This window comes from Leiobunum rupestre, chromosome 7 (assembly GCF_980474605.1).
Source record: "Leiobunum rupestre chromosome 7, qqLeiRupe1.1.hap1, whole genome shotgun sequence".
NCBI classification, from domain to species: domain Eukaryota; kingdom Metazoa; phylum Arthropoda; class Arachnida; order Opiliones; family Sclerosomatidae; genus Leiobunum; species Leiobunum rupestre.
In genome coordinates this window covers 6829402-6842451 of record NC_143390.1, presented here as the reverse complement: position 1 = coordinate 6842451, position 13050 = coordinate 6829402, and the positions used below count along the sequence as shown (strand labels likewise).

Below are 13050 nucleotides of genomic sequence, written 5' to 3'. Positions count from 1 at the left end.
ATTCTATTTTTTTCAAGAGAAGTGGATGGGACACGCGATCAAAAGCTTTTGCTAGGTCTAGAAAGATTACGTCAATTTGTTTTTGATTTTCAACAGCGTCAGATACTTGATTTAAGAAATTTACGTGGTTTGTCTCCACGCTTTTGCCCTTTAAGAAACCGTGTTGGGTAGAATTTGGAAAATTATTAAACCAGTTAGATATATATTTGCGCATAATTCGGTCAAAAAGTTTCGCGAATACGCGGAGGAGTGAAATAGGCCTGTAGTTTATTGGATTTCCGGCAAAACCACCTTTGAAAATTGGGCTAACGATAGACGTCTTCCATAAAGTGGGGAATTTGTTAAATTTAATGGAGAGGTTAAATAAGTATTCTAAAAGCGGTAGAAATAGGTCCCCGCAACCTTTAATTATAAATGCTGGAATATTATCAATGCCAGTCGAGAAAGTTAATTTAAGGCCCAATATGGCCTCTTTAATATCCAATGACGAAATTTGAACGTGATTAAAGGCATCTGAATGTAAAACAGTTGTATCGTAGTCGAAAATTTGGTTGGCCGGAATATTGTCAACAGAGATTTTAGAGAAAACACTAAGAAACTCATTCGCGAGATCGGTAGGGTTGGTCATCAAATTAGAGTCTTTTTTGAGCCGAATGTCCATGGGTTTCCCCTTAATGTTATTATGTATATAGCTCCAAAACATTTTTGGGTGTTGAAGAGCCATATTGCAGATGGTTTCCGTATTTTCCTCGCTGTCTCTCTGTAACAAATTTTTGGAACACGAACGAAAGTGCCGAAAAAGATCAAAGTCGCGGGGATTTCTAGTCCGTTTGTATTTTTGATGATCATATTTTTTGCGCCTTAGAGCCGCTAATAATTCCGCGGAATACCAATTGGGGAATTTTTTACAGCCTTTGTGTACAAATTTAGGGATTGAGGTGTCCATGGCGGTGATCACAACGCTGGTCAGCGTGTCAACACATATATCTACATCGGTTTCACTATAGAATGGGGACCGATCATAGTCACGGATGTAGGTATATAGCTTAAGGTAGTCGCCTTTGGCAAAATTGTACGATTTGGAGGTAACAGGAATAGCCTTGTCAAGGTCAGAAGAATATTCCAAGGAAAAAGGTGGGTGGGCTTTATCGATATCAACAAAGGGGGTCGCCATGCGCGAGATTTTCAAATTATTGACATTAGTTAAGCACAGATCCAGAGTATTCCCGCACGTGTTTTTGAAATTAGAGATTTGGCGAAGGTTGTTTGAATAGCAAACGTCAAAAATATGGGCCGCTTTTTTCTTAGTGTTGTGAAGGCAGTCAACTGCGCTGTTATACGACCAATCAACCCTCGGTAAATTAAAATCCCCGAGAATAATTATATCGGTGCCTAAATTTAAGTTATTAGTGTGGAGTTGCCAATGGGAGCTAAAGGTTTCGTAGAGTGTGTCACTGTCACGTGGGGAGAAATAAACGTTGCCAATAATGAGAGAAGTTACCGAGTTAATTTTGACCTCTATAAAAACACATTCCGGAATATCCTCTAGATCTGTGCGACGTAAAACCGTAAATTTGTTATTGATTGCTATTAACGCACCTCCACCTCGAATATCAGGATTATTAGAGTTGTCTCTGTCGGAGCGAAAAATGTTAAAGTTACTGGGAAAATAGTCCGAATTGAAATGAGTAGAGTTAAACCAGGTTTCAGTTATACAAATGATGTCAAGGGAAGTTAAATTTACGTTTTGGAAGAAATTTTCCGATTTAGTGCGAAGACCGCGAACATTTTGATAACCAATATTGATAGATTTTGCCATTACCGGGTATTTTGATTTTGAGCGTCTATGTGCTCATTACGCAGTCTACCACGAAACTCTTTAAACAAACAATTAGTTGGCCAGTTACCTGGTTCCTGCAATTTTGAAAATTCGGGTAAATCTACGCTAATATGAAAAGAAGAGTAAGAGTCAAATTTAGTTTTGAGTTTAGTGCATTTGATAGATTGTAGGCCAGTTTCATCTTGAAGGATTTCCAGAATGTCCTTTTCCGATGTTTCGGGAGATAGTCTAGTCACAAACAAGGCTTTCCTGGGAGGTCTCAGGTGCGTGGTAGCAGACTTTAGTTTTGACTCAGTTTTTGTCCCTTTGAAGCTGTCGCGTGTGGGTTTAGAAACGGGAACACCACACGAAGCAGAGATGACACGATCACTATTTGATGTGATTGCGGAAAGTGGTGAAGATTGACTTGCAGTGAGCGTGGCAGATTTGACCATAGAAGAAAACGATTGATGGGTATTAAAGATGGGAGGATAGCAGTCGGGAGAAAGATTTCCCGGAGTCGGCACCGCGAGTGTTGAAACATTGGGGCAGGTTGATTGTTGTACGGTAGGTATGTTTTTTAGAGTAGCGATTTCAGAACGAAGACCACTTATTTCAGGAGTTAAAGCCAAGATGGTTGCTTTGGAGCTGGCATTGTCAGAGGCGAGTGAAGAGACAGTCACTTGAAGGTCTCTGACCAGGTCAACGAGTAAGATGATGTTGTAATGAGAAGAGTCAAGAATCGACTGCTTGTCACGTGAAAGACTGTCGATTTTGAAAACCTCGTTAAGAATATCGTCGAAGTCGCTAAAGTCTCGCTCCCTAGAAACTCCTTTAGGAAGAGTAGATCTTGAATTGTTTGAACCATTCATTTTCGAGGTACTACAGTCTGGGGCATGCGAGGAGTCCCCCTCCCCCAAAGTACCAGAAGTAGTGTTAGAGTTTGAAGAAGAGACACTCGCGTTTAACAGCTTCTGGCGTTCCTTTTTAAGTTTAGTGTGACACCGTGGACAAATATATTTGCTCAGTTTGGGATCAGATCCGTCCCAAAGGTTATCGAATTCCTCGTGTGTGAAGTGCGAAGCGCAACCTCGGTGAATGCGTCTTCCGCAGTGACCACAGGGAACACGACGCTGCTTTCCAAAAAACCGTTGTTTACACTTCAGGCAACTGTCCGAGGATGGGGCCATGGAGAAGGCACGAGCGTCGCCAATCGTCGCGCCGATTTTACTGAACCGTCAATCCAAATTTGCGGGCGTATAATTCGTCAAAAAGCCAATTACAGTCCAGAGTAGCGATATACGTCGTCACGTATCCAGTATCACTTAGAAATGGAAAATGCGAACTGGAGAATAAAAACGTCGGCAGCGCGAGAATTGAAAAACAATTCCGTGCGCTCACGCGCTCCCGAAATAAAATAAACCGACTTTTCAAAACCCGTCAGGCCTAAAAAGGCAAAAAACGGAAAACAAACTCTCTTTAAAGTTAATGATACTCGCACAAAAGAGAATAATACGCGAATAAAAATATCTTTTCTGAAAGCGCGGATGACCCCTCTTCCGAAAAATATAAAACTCGATACCGTACGTAGCGAAAAACCGGTTAAAAGCATGAAAAAACACGGAGCGGAAAACGACGTGCCTCCACCGTATAGAGTGCTATTATAATAATAATAATAATACATAATAATAATAAATAAAGTAATAAATAATAATAATAATAATAATAATAATAATAATAATAATAATAATAATAATAATAATAATACATAATAATAATAAATAAAGTAATAAATAATAATAATCAGCTAGGCTAATACCCAAGGCAGCACCTTAGGCCTAAGTCATCAAGCAACTTTTAAAGCCATTAATTCAAGTGGTCGGGTTACAATGCGAGGTTAGCCCCTCATGCCACGCGAGCCAACAGCTCCCTAAACTTACTATTACCGACGGGTATGCTTATCTGACGGAGCAACGAAAGCAGTCGGCCACTGAGGTAACTAAATAACGCGTCTGCGGAGACTTGGACGATCTTGAGAGGAAATCGGAGCCGGATTCGATAACATACCGTACTTACTCTTTTCAGTTAATTAGAAAGCCCCTCAAATTTTGTAAAGACCATATTTTTCATTCCCGAACCTTCAGTTCTGAAATATATTTTATGGCTGGTTTATGTCCGTGATCAGTTTCCTAAGCCTTGGAGAAACCAAGCAGCGGTACTGATTCTTAGGCGTTTAAAACCTTAGAAACATTATATTATTTCAATTTGAATGCTAACGGAGATATATATAAACCTGAGTATAGCGAAATATTTACCTACTTCATATTTTCGCCCAGCATTCCGAATTAAACGTTTTGGCATTACAAATAGTTAAATATTACCGAGAATCACCTTTACTCTTGACCGAAACGCCAGCTAGGGCCAATTTACGCGTCTTCATTGCTCTTAGCGTGGTACATCGTAGTTCCCTCTTGGTGGTATTCATCCGCGTTAAGTCTCCAGAAAGGAGAGAGAGAGAGAAATATGCCATCTCTCAAAAATGTCAATAATGCCCACCCCTCCTATTTACTACTGGTTTAACCTAATATCAATCCAGGGGTACCCAAAGGGGTTATTTTTGTAAATGGCGCTGTTGACCTTGAAATTGAAAATCTTGACCTTCAAAATGGTGATCTGGATCTTCGAAATATTCATCAGGAAAATATACTAAAATCTTATAATACAAAATAACTAAGTATATAAATATGGTGATCTCAAACTTGAGAACGGTGATCTCAACCTTGAGAATGGTGATCTTAACCTTGAGAATGGTGACCTCAACCTTGAGAATGGTGATCTCAACCTTGAGAATGGTGATCTTAACCTTGAGAATGGTGATCTCAGCCTTGAGAATGGTGACCTCAACCTTGAGAATGGTGATATCAACCTTGAGAATGGTGATCTCAGCCTTGAGAATGGTGATCTCAGCCTTGAGAATGGTGATCTCAACCTTGAGAATGGTGATCTCAGCCTTGAGAATGGTGATCTCAGCCTTGAGAATGGTGATCTCAGCCTTGAGAATGGTGACCTCAACCTTGAGAATGGTGATCTCAGCCTTGAGAATAGTGATCTCAACCTTGAGAATGGTGATCTCAGCCTTGAGAATGGTGATCTCAGCCTTGAGAATGGTATCTCAGCCTTGAGAATGGTGATCTCAGCCTTGAGAATGGTGACCTCAACCTTGAGAATGGTGATCTCAGCCTTGAGAATGGTGATCTCAACCTTGAGAATGGTGATCTCAGCCTTGAGAATGGTGATCTCAGCCTTGAGAATGGTATCTCAGCCTTGAGAATGGTGATCTCAGCCTTGAGAATGGTGACCTCAACCTTGAGAATGGTGATCTCAGCCTTGAGAATGGTGATCTCAAGCTTGAGAATGGTGATCTCAGCCTTGAGAATGGTGATCTCAGCCTTGAGAATGGTATCTCAGCCTTGAGAATGGTGATCTCAGCCTTGAGAATGGTGACCTCAACCTTGAGAACGGTGATCTCAGCCTTGAGAATGGTATCTCAGCCTTGAGAATGGTGATCTCAGCCTTGAGAATGGTGACCTCAACCTTGAGAATGGTGATCTCAGCCTTGAGAATGGTGATCTCAACCTTGAGAATGGTGATCTCAGCCTTGAGAATGGTGATCTCAACCTTGAGAATGGTGACCTCAACCTTGAGAATGGTGATATCAACCTTGAGAATGGTGATCTCAGCCTTGAGAATGGTATCTCAGCCTTGAGAATGGTGATCTCAGCCTTGAGAATGGTGATCTCAACCTTGTGAATGGTGATCTCAGCCTTGAGAATGGTGATCTCAGCCTTGAGAATGGTGATCTCAGCCTTAAGAATGGTGATCTCAACCTCGATTATGGTGATCTCAGCCTTGAGAATGGTGATCTCAACCTTGTGAATGGTGATCTCAGCCTTGAGAATGGTGATCTCAACCTTGTGAATGGTGATCTCAACCTCGATTATGGTGATCTCAGCCTTGAGAATGGTGATCTCAACCTTGTGAATGGTGATCTCAGCCTTGAGAATGGTGATCTCAGCCTTGAGAATGGTTATCTCAGCCTTGAGAATGGTGATCTCAACCTCGATAATGGTGATCTCAGCCTTAAGGATGGTGATCTCAACCTTGTGAATGGTGATCTCAGCCTTGAGAATGGTGATCTCAGCCTTGAGAATGGTGATCTCAGCCTTGAGAATGGTGATCTCAACCTCGATAATGGTGATCTCAGCCTTGAGAATGGTGATCTCAACCTTGTGAATGGTGATCTCAGCCTTGAGAATGGTGATCTCAACCTTGTGAATGGTGATCTCAGCCTTGTGAATGGTGATCTCAACCTCGATAATGGTGATCTCAGCCTTGAGAATGGTGATCTCAGTCTTGAGAATGGTGATCTCAACCTTGATAATGGTGATCTCAACCTTGAGAATGGTGATCTCAACCTTGAGAATGGTGACCTCAACCTTGAGAATGGTGACCTCAACCTTGAGAATGGTGACCTCAACCTTGAGAATGGTGATATCAACCTTCAAAAATATGATTCTTAGGATTGGCAACTTTTTCAACCATATACTCTAATATAAAATAACTTCAGGATGATCACATAATTTAGTGAAATATATTTTCGGCGGAAGCAGAAAAATACTTGTTACAGTTAGCAATAATTTTGAACATGTCAATGTGATACGCTGACATTACAAGAGCATTTACCTGAAATTCATTTTCATCGCTCTACAAAATTTGTAACGGTCTCGCACCTAAGCCTTAGCATGACCAATACCCGTTGGTCTTATCTAAATTTGTCTCTCAGCGTCAAACAAACGACGTTGGACGGAAAAAATCTTATGATTGATGGTGTTTTGCTAGAGACGCTAGAAAGCTTTTAGAAATTGAAATTATATTTATTTCTCTTTAAAGGGAGGTTAATGCCTTTTGAAAATTGCGGGTAGAAATTGTGGGCCCAGTCATTTAATTTAAAATTATAATTTCACACTGTATTTTGCGCCTTTATTTAACCAATTGATTTGATCCCCTCTCTTCTGCTATTACCTTCGACCCCCGACGGCGAGTCTGGGTCTTAGGGCCAAAGCCATGGACCACGGAGGATAAAGGGGGTAAAGCTAACAAGGACATGTACCTTGAAATTTCGTTAAAGAAGATCGTATACTACGACAGGTGTGTTGCTTCAGGTTCACACTGGGCGCTGTTTAACCAAAACTTCTTTGATTAAATCATCTTTCATTTAGCTAAATCCGTATGAAGGTACATTCAATAGAACAATTCATAAATTGCTTACGGTTAAGCAAACATTAAGAGCGAAGCCCTCAGAGGTCTAATTTTAATGCTTTTTATATACGATAGATGGCGCCAATTCCAACCTTTCGATAAGGGAATAAATAGTTACTGATTTTTAACAAAAACACTTCAAATAGTATTTAAGCAATGATTTATTTTATAACCAATAAATAACAGTTGAACTCACTAAAAAATAGAAATAAAAAGCTTTCAAACTGGTGGCGCTATCTGGCAAGATTACGGGTATTTAAATTCAACGTATAATGGCGTTACCCCTGTCAAAAGGACGTATTTCCTTATCAAATGTCTATTGGTCTATTAATGTATCCACATTGAAACACCAATTCCTTTACATGTACGGAAACAAAAGGCTAAAATTTTGACCTTTGCCGGAGAATCTTTTTAGGCAACTCCCAAAAAAAGGGACATCTACTCTGCTGTATGTTCTTTATAGACAGTGGATATTACGTCTTTATAGCTACTGAATCTTCAATGGACAAAAAAAACCTCTATGTTTAAAAAATAGGGAAGGTACGTGAGCTATAAGTTAGAAGGTTTATGGTGTTGGGGGAAAACGTGACTGTTAAACCATAAAATAAAAGGCGGAAAATATTCTCAGGTAGAAAAATGGCCCGTGACCGGCCACACCAAAGCGGATGATATTTGTATCACGTCTAGTTAACGTATTCCATCAAATTAGGGTTTCCGTTCCAAAAGGAAGGAAAAAATCGTCGGTGGGTAGACCAGAGTGCCGCACTCGTGAGCGGAAGAGCGGATCGGTTTTTCGAAGGCTGTCTTACGGATCGTTGAAAACAGCGGGTGGTCGAGGCCCTGGCGGCCCCTATTGTAAAACGGAACACGAAGATGCCGAAAAGAAAACATTACGGACCGAGAGAGTAATGGCTCGAGGGAAAGGACGCGTTTCTGCACATAGCTTCCGGAAAGGGCCAAGAGCTGCCCAAGGAAGGAACACTGAACTTCAGGATTTTCTTTGAGGGTTGAGATCTTTCGACAGAGTTCACTCGTAGTGAATACAGCGTACATTTATTGGATATAGTTTCCATACCGAAAGAAAAACGGATAATAAAAAAATAGCAATAAGTCTACTTCCATAAAATGTAAAACCAAATATCTCAACTTGGAAATTTTTACGTCTTTCGCGAACGTATATTTTAAAGGTTTTTTGGGGGCTTGAAAAGAGAGCTTGTTTTGGCGACGAAAATTCAAAAGATTGATACGCCTTGGGAGTAACGGATACCCGTCTAAACCGGTATCTATGATATACTCGAAATCAGTGGTACCCGCGACCATTACCAAAGGCAGGGATTTGCAATCGTTTTTCGATGGATACAGTTATCCCTCTGAGGTAATATTAATTTCGAGTTAAGTGAAATATTTTCTACAGCACTAATTAAAAAATAAAAGACTAGTTAAGACTGTATTATTTTTTAATATAAATATTTTCGAACTGAAATTCAAATTTAAATAATAATGACAATAAAATCAGCTCCTACAAAAAAGAATAATGTTTAACAAAGGTGCTCGCAGTAGATGACAAAACACTTCATTTTTCGATTTAAATTATGACTTTATAATTTCTTCGCGAGCTCAAGTTCAAAGTCCGCAAGTTATGAGATTATTGGGGCTGCTGAGTGCTCTTATTTAAAAATTGGAGATTGAAATTATTAAATCGAGATTAAAGGGATTAAACTGACATTGAAATTATTAAATTGAGATTGAAATTATTAAATCGAGATTGAAATTATTAAATCGAGATTGAAATTATTAAATCGAGATTGCAATGGTTATATCGAGATTGAATTGGTTCAATCGAGATTGAAATGGTTAAATCGAGATTAAAATGATAAAATTGAGATTGAAAGGATTAAATTAAGATTGAAATAATAAAGTCGAGATTAAAATGATAAAATTGGTTCAATCGAGATTGAAATGGTGAAATCGAGATTAAAATGATAAAATTGAGATTGAAAGGATTAAATTAAGATTGAAATAATTAAATCGAGGTTGAAATGATAAAATTGAGGTTGAAAGGATTAAATCGAGATTGAAATGATTAAATCGAGATTGAAATGATTAAATCGAGATTTAAATCATTAAATGGAGATTGAAATTATTAAATCGAGATTAAAGGGATTAAACTGACATTGAAATTATTAAATTGAGATTGAAATTATTAAATCGAGATTGAAATTATTAAATCGAGATTGAAATTATTAAATCGAGATTGAAATTATTAAATCTAGATTGAAATTATTAAATCGAGATTGCAATGGTTATATCGAGATTGAATTGGTTCAATCGAGATTGCAATGGTTTAATCTAGATTGAAATGATTTAATCGGGACTGAAATTATTAAATCGAGATTTAAATCATTAAATGGAGATTGAAATTACTAAATTGAGATTGAAGGGACTAAATTGAGATTGAAAATATTAAATCGAGATTGAAGTTATTAAATAGAGATTGAAATGATTAAATCGAGATTTAAATTAAAAAATGGAGATTGAAATTATGAAATCGAGATTAAAGGGATTAAACTGACATTGAAATTATTAAATTGAGATTGAAATTATTAAATCGAGATTGAAATTATTAAATCGAGATTGAAATTATTAAATCGAAATTGCAATGGTTATATCGAGATTGAATTGGTTCAATCGAGATTGAAATGGTTAAATCGAGATTAAAATGATAAAATTGAGATTGAAAGGATTAAAATAAGATTGAAATAATAAAGTCGAGATTAAAATGATAAAATTGGTTCAATCGAGATTGAAATGGTTAAATCGAGATTAAAATGATAAAATTGAGATTGAAAGGATTAAATTAAGATTGAAATAATTAAATCGAGATTGAAATGATAAAATTGAGGTTGAAAGGATTAAATCGAGATTGAAATGATTAAATCGAGATTGAAATGATTAAATCGAGATTGAAATTATTAAATCGAGATTTAAATCATTAAATGGAGATTGAAATTATTAAATCGAGATTAAAGGGATTAAACTGACATTGAAATGATTAAATTGAGATTGAAATTATTAAATCGAGATTGAAATTATTAAATCGAGATTGAAATGATTAAATCTAGATTGAAATTATTAAATCGAGATTGCAATGGTTATATCGAGATTGAATTGGTTCAATCGAGATTGCAATGGTTTAATCTAGATTGAAATGATTTAATTGGGACTGAAATTATTAAATCGAGATTTAAATCATTAAATGGAGAGTGAAATTACTAAATTGAGATTGAAGGGACTAAATTGAGATTGAAAATATTAAATCGAGATTGAAGTTATTAAATAGAGATTGAAATGATTAAATCAGATTGAAATGATTAAATCGAGATTTAAATAAAAAAATGGAGATTGAAATTATTAAATCGAGATTAAAGGGATTAAACTGACATTGAAATTATTAAATTGAGATTGAAATTATTAAATCGAGATTGAAATTATTAAATCGAGATTGAAATTATTAAATCGAGATTGCAATGGTTATATCGAGATTGAATTGGTTCAATCGAGATTAAAATGATAAAATTGAGATTTAAAGGATTAAATTAAGATTGAAATAATAAAGTCGAGATTAAAATGATAAAATTGGTTCAATCGAGATTGAAATGGTTAAATCGAGATTAAAATGATAAAATTGAGATTGAAAGGATTAAATTAAGATTGAAATAATTAAGTCGAGCTGATTAAATCTAGATTGAAATTATTAAATCGAGATTGCAATGGTTATATCGAGATTGAATTGGTTCAATCGAGATTGAAATGATTAAATCGAGATTAAAATGATTAAATTGAGATTGAAAGGATTAAATTAAGATTGAAATAATTAAGTCGAGATTAAAATGATAAAATTGGTTCAATCGAGATTGAAATGGTTAAATCGAGATTAAAATGATAAAATTGAGATTGAAAGGATTAAATTAAGATTGAAATAATTAAGTCGAGATTAAAATGATAAAATTAGTTCAAACGAGATTGAAATGGTTAAAACGAGATTAAATTGATAAAATTGAGATTGAAAGGATTAAATTAATATTGAAATAATTAAGTAGAGATTGAAATTATTAAATCGAGATTAAAATGGTTATATCGAGATTGAAATGATTAAATCGAGATTAAAATGATAAAATTGAGATTGAAAGGATTAAATTAAGATTGAAATAATTAAGTCAAGATTAAAATGATAAAATTGAGATTGAAAGGATTAAATTAAGATTGAAATAATTAAGTCGAGATTAAAATGATAAAATTGAGATTGAAAGGATTAAATTAAGATTGAAATAATTAAATCGAGATTGAAATTATTAAATCGAGATTGCAATGGTTATATCGAGATTGAATTGGTTCAATCGAGATTGAAATGGTTAAATCGAGATTAAAATGATAAAATTGAGATTGAAAGGGTTAAATTAAGATTGATATAATTAAATCGAGATTGAAATGATAAAATTGAGGTTGAAAGGATTAAATTAAGATTGAAATAATTAAATCGAGATTGAAATGATAAAAGTGAGATTGAAAGGATTAAATTAAGATTGAAATAATTAAATCGAGATTGAAATGATAAAATTGAAATTGAAATAATTAAATCGTGAAAAAATGTATTAATCATGATTATTAGAAGAAAAAAAATTTTTAATAAAAACTTTGAGTAACTTAGATCAATAAAATTATTTAATTATCATGGTATACTCTTAAATTTGTAAATTGCCGAAAAAATCTACACATGGGGACAAATATTGCGGAGCGAAATGCACTATACATGTATAGCTATTTTCTAGAACAATTGCAGAGGAAGAAAATGCTTTCTAAATAATGCAATTTTCACAATTTACATCCTGAGGCGCAGTAATACCAGCGCTTAAATTTGAGCCATGATGCCGCGTAGGCATTTACGGTTTGCCCCATTCGCACCTATTGAAACCGGCCTAATTTCCATCAAGTCCATTAAATTGGAACATTTTCTAGAAAGGCTCAAGGCACTTTCCTCATCAAGAGTGTCGACGCAAGGAGTTTTTGAAAAAGTATAGCAAACTATTTAAGACCCTTTTTTATATTTTTGGGGCCCGTAGAACGTTTTTGGGGCCCTTTTTAATTTAATAAAGCTAGTAAAATATGCTATTTCATCCTCAAAATTTCAATATCTACGCTCTAGGAAAAGTTATCCCTAAAAGCTATCGCTAATTTTGTAAATTTTTGGCCCCCTTTGATAGGATTTGGACTCTTGGAGATCCCTTTAAAGATATAAGGTAGGCCACGGCTAGCCTCACAATTAACCGTGCAAATTACTTTGCCTAACGACGTTAAATTTAAAATATATATTGCACTATTGTACTATTGAGTAGGGATATTTACTTAAATATTACACAAAATGGGGATATTTTAATATAATAATAAAAAATTAAAATTTCAATGGGTAGGGATATTTACTTTAAAAATTAATTTGCGTAGGGATATTTTGAAAAATAATAACTACATTGGGATCTTTACTTAAAAATGATTTCGCGTAGGGATATTTTCTTTCGAAATTACTTTGCGTAGGGATATTTACTTTAAAAGTGTATTTGCATAGGGATATTTACTTTTAAAAGTTAATTTCCCTAGGGATAAAATTAATCCGCGTATGGATATTTACTTTAAAAACCAATCAGCGTAGGGATATTTACTTTAAAAATTAATTTGCGTAGGGATATTAACTTAGAAAATTAATTTGCGTAAGGATATTTACTTTAAAAATTAATTTGCGTAGGGATATTTACTTTAAAAATTAATTTGGGTACGGATATTTACTTTAAAAATTAATTTGCGTAGGGATATTTACTTTAAAAATTAATTTGTTTACGGATATTTACATTAAAAATTAA

At 35.3% G+C, this 13050-nt stretch overlaps 2 protein-coding genes across 3 annotated transcripts in view; both read left to right on the top strand.

Moving 5' to 3' along the window:
• The window catches only part of LOC149934204 (uncharacterized), a 371814-nt gene that overhangs the window by 248315 nt on the left and 110449 nt on the right, over positions 1–13050 (top strand). The gene's annotated exons all lie outside the window — the stretch shown is intronic.
• LOC149934207 (sodium/potassium-transporting ATPase subunit beta-like) overlaps positions 1–13050 on the top strand; it is a 132049-nt gene that overhangs the window by 103330 nt on the left and 15669 nt on the right. The window contains exon 1 of one of the 2 annotated variants that reach the window (XM_090181602.1): positions 8455–8513. The exons of the other annotated variant lie outside the window; for it this stretch is intronic. The gene's annotated coding sequence lies outside the window, so the exon portion shown is untranslated. Of the gene's footprint in view, positions 1–8454; positions 8514–13050 lie in introns of those variants that run through there. 2 annotated transcript variants of the gene reach the window in all.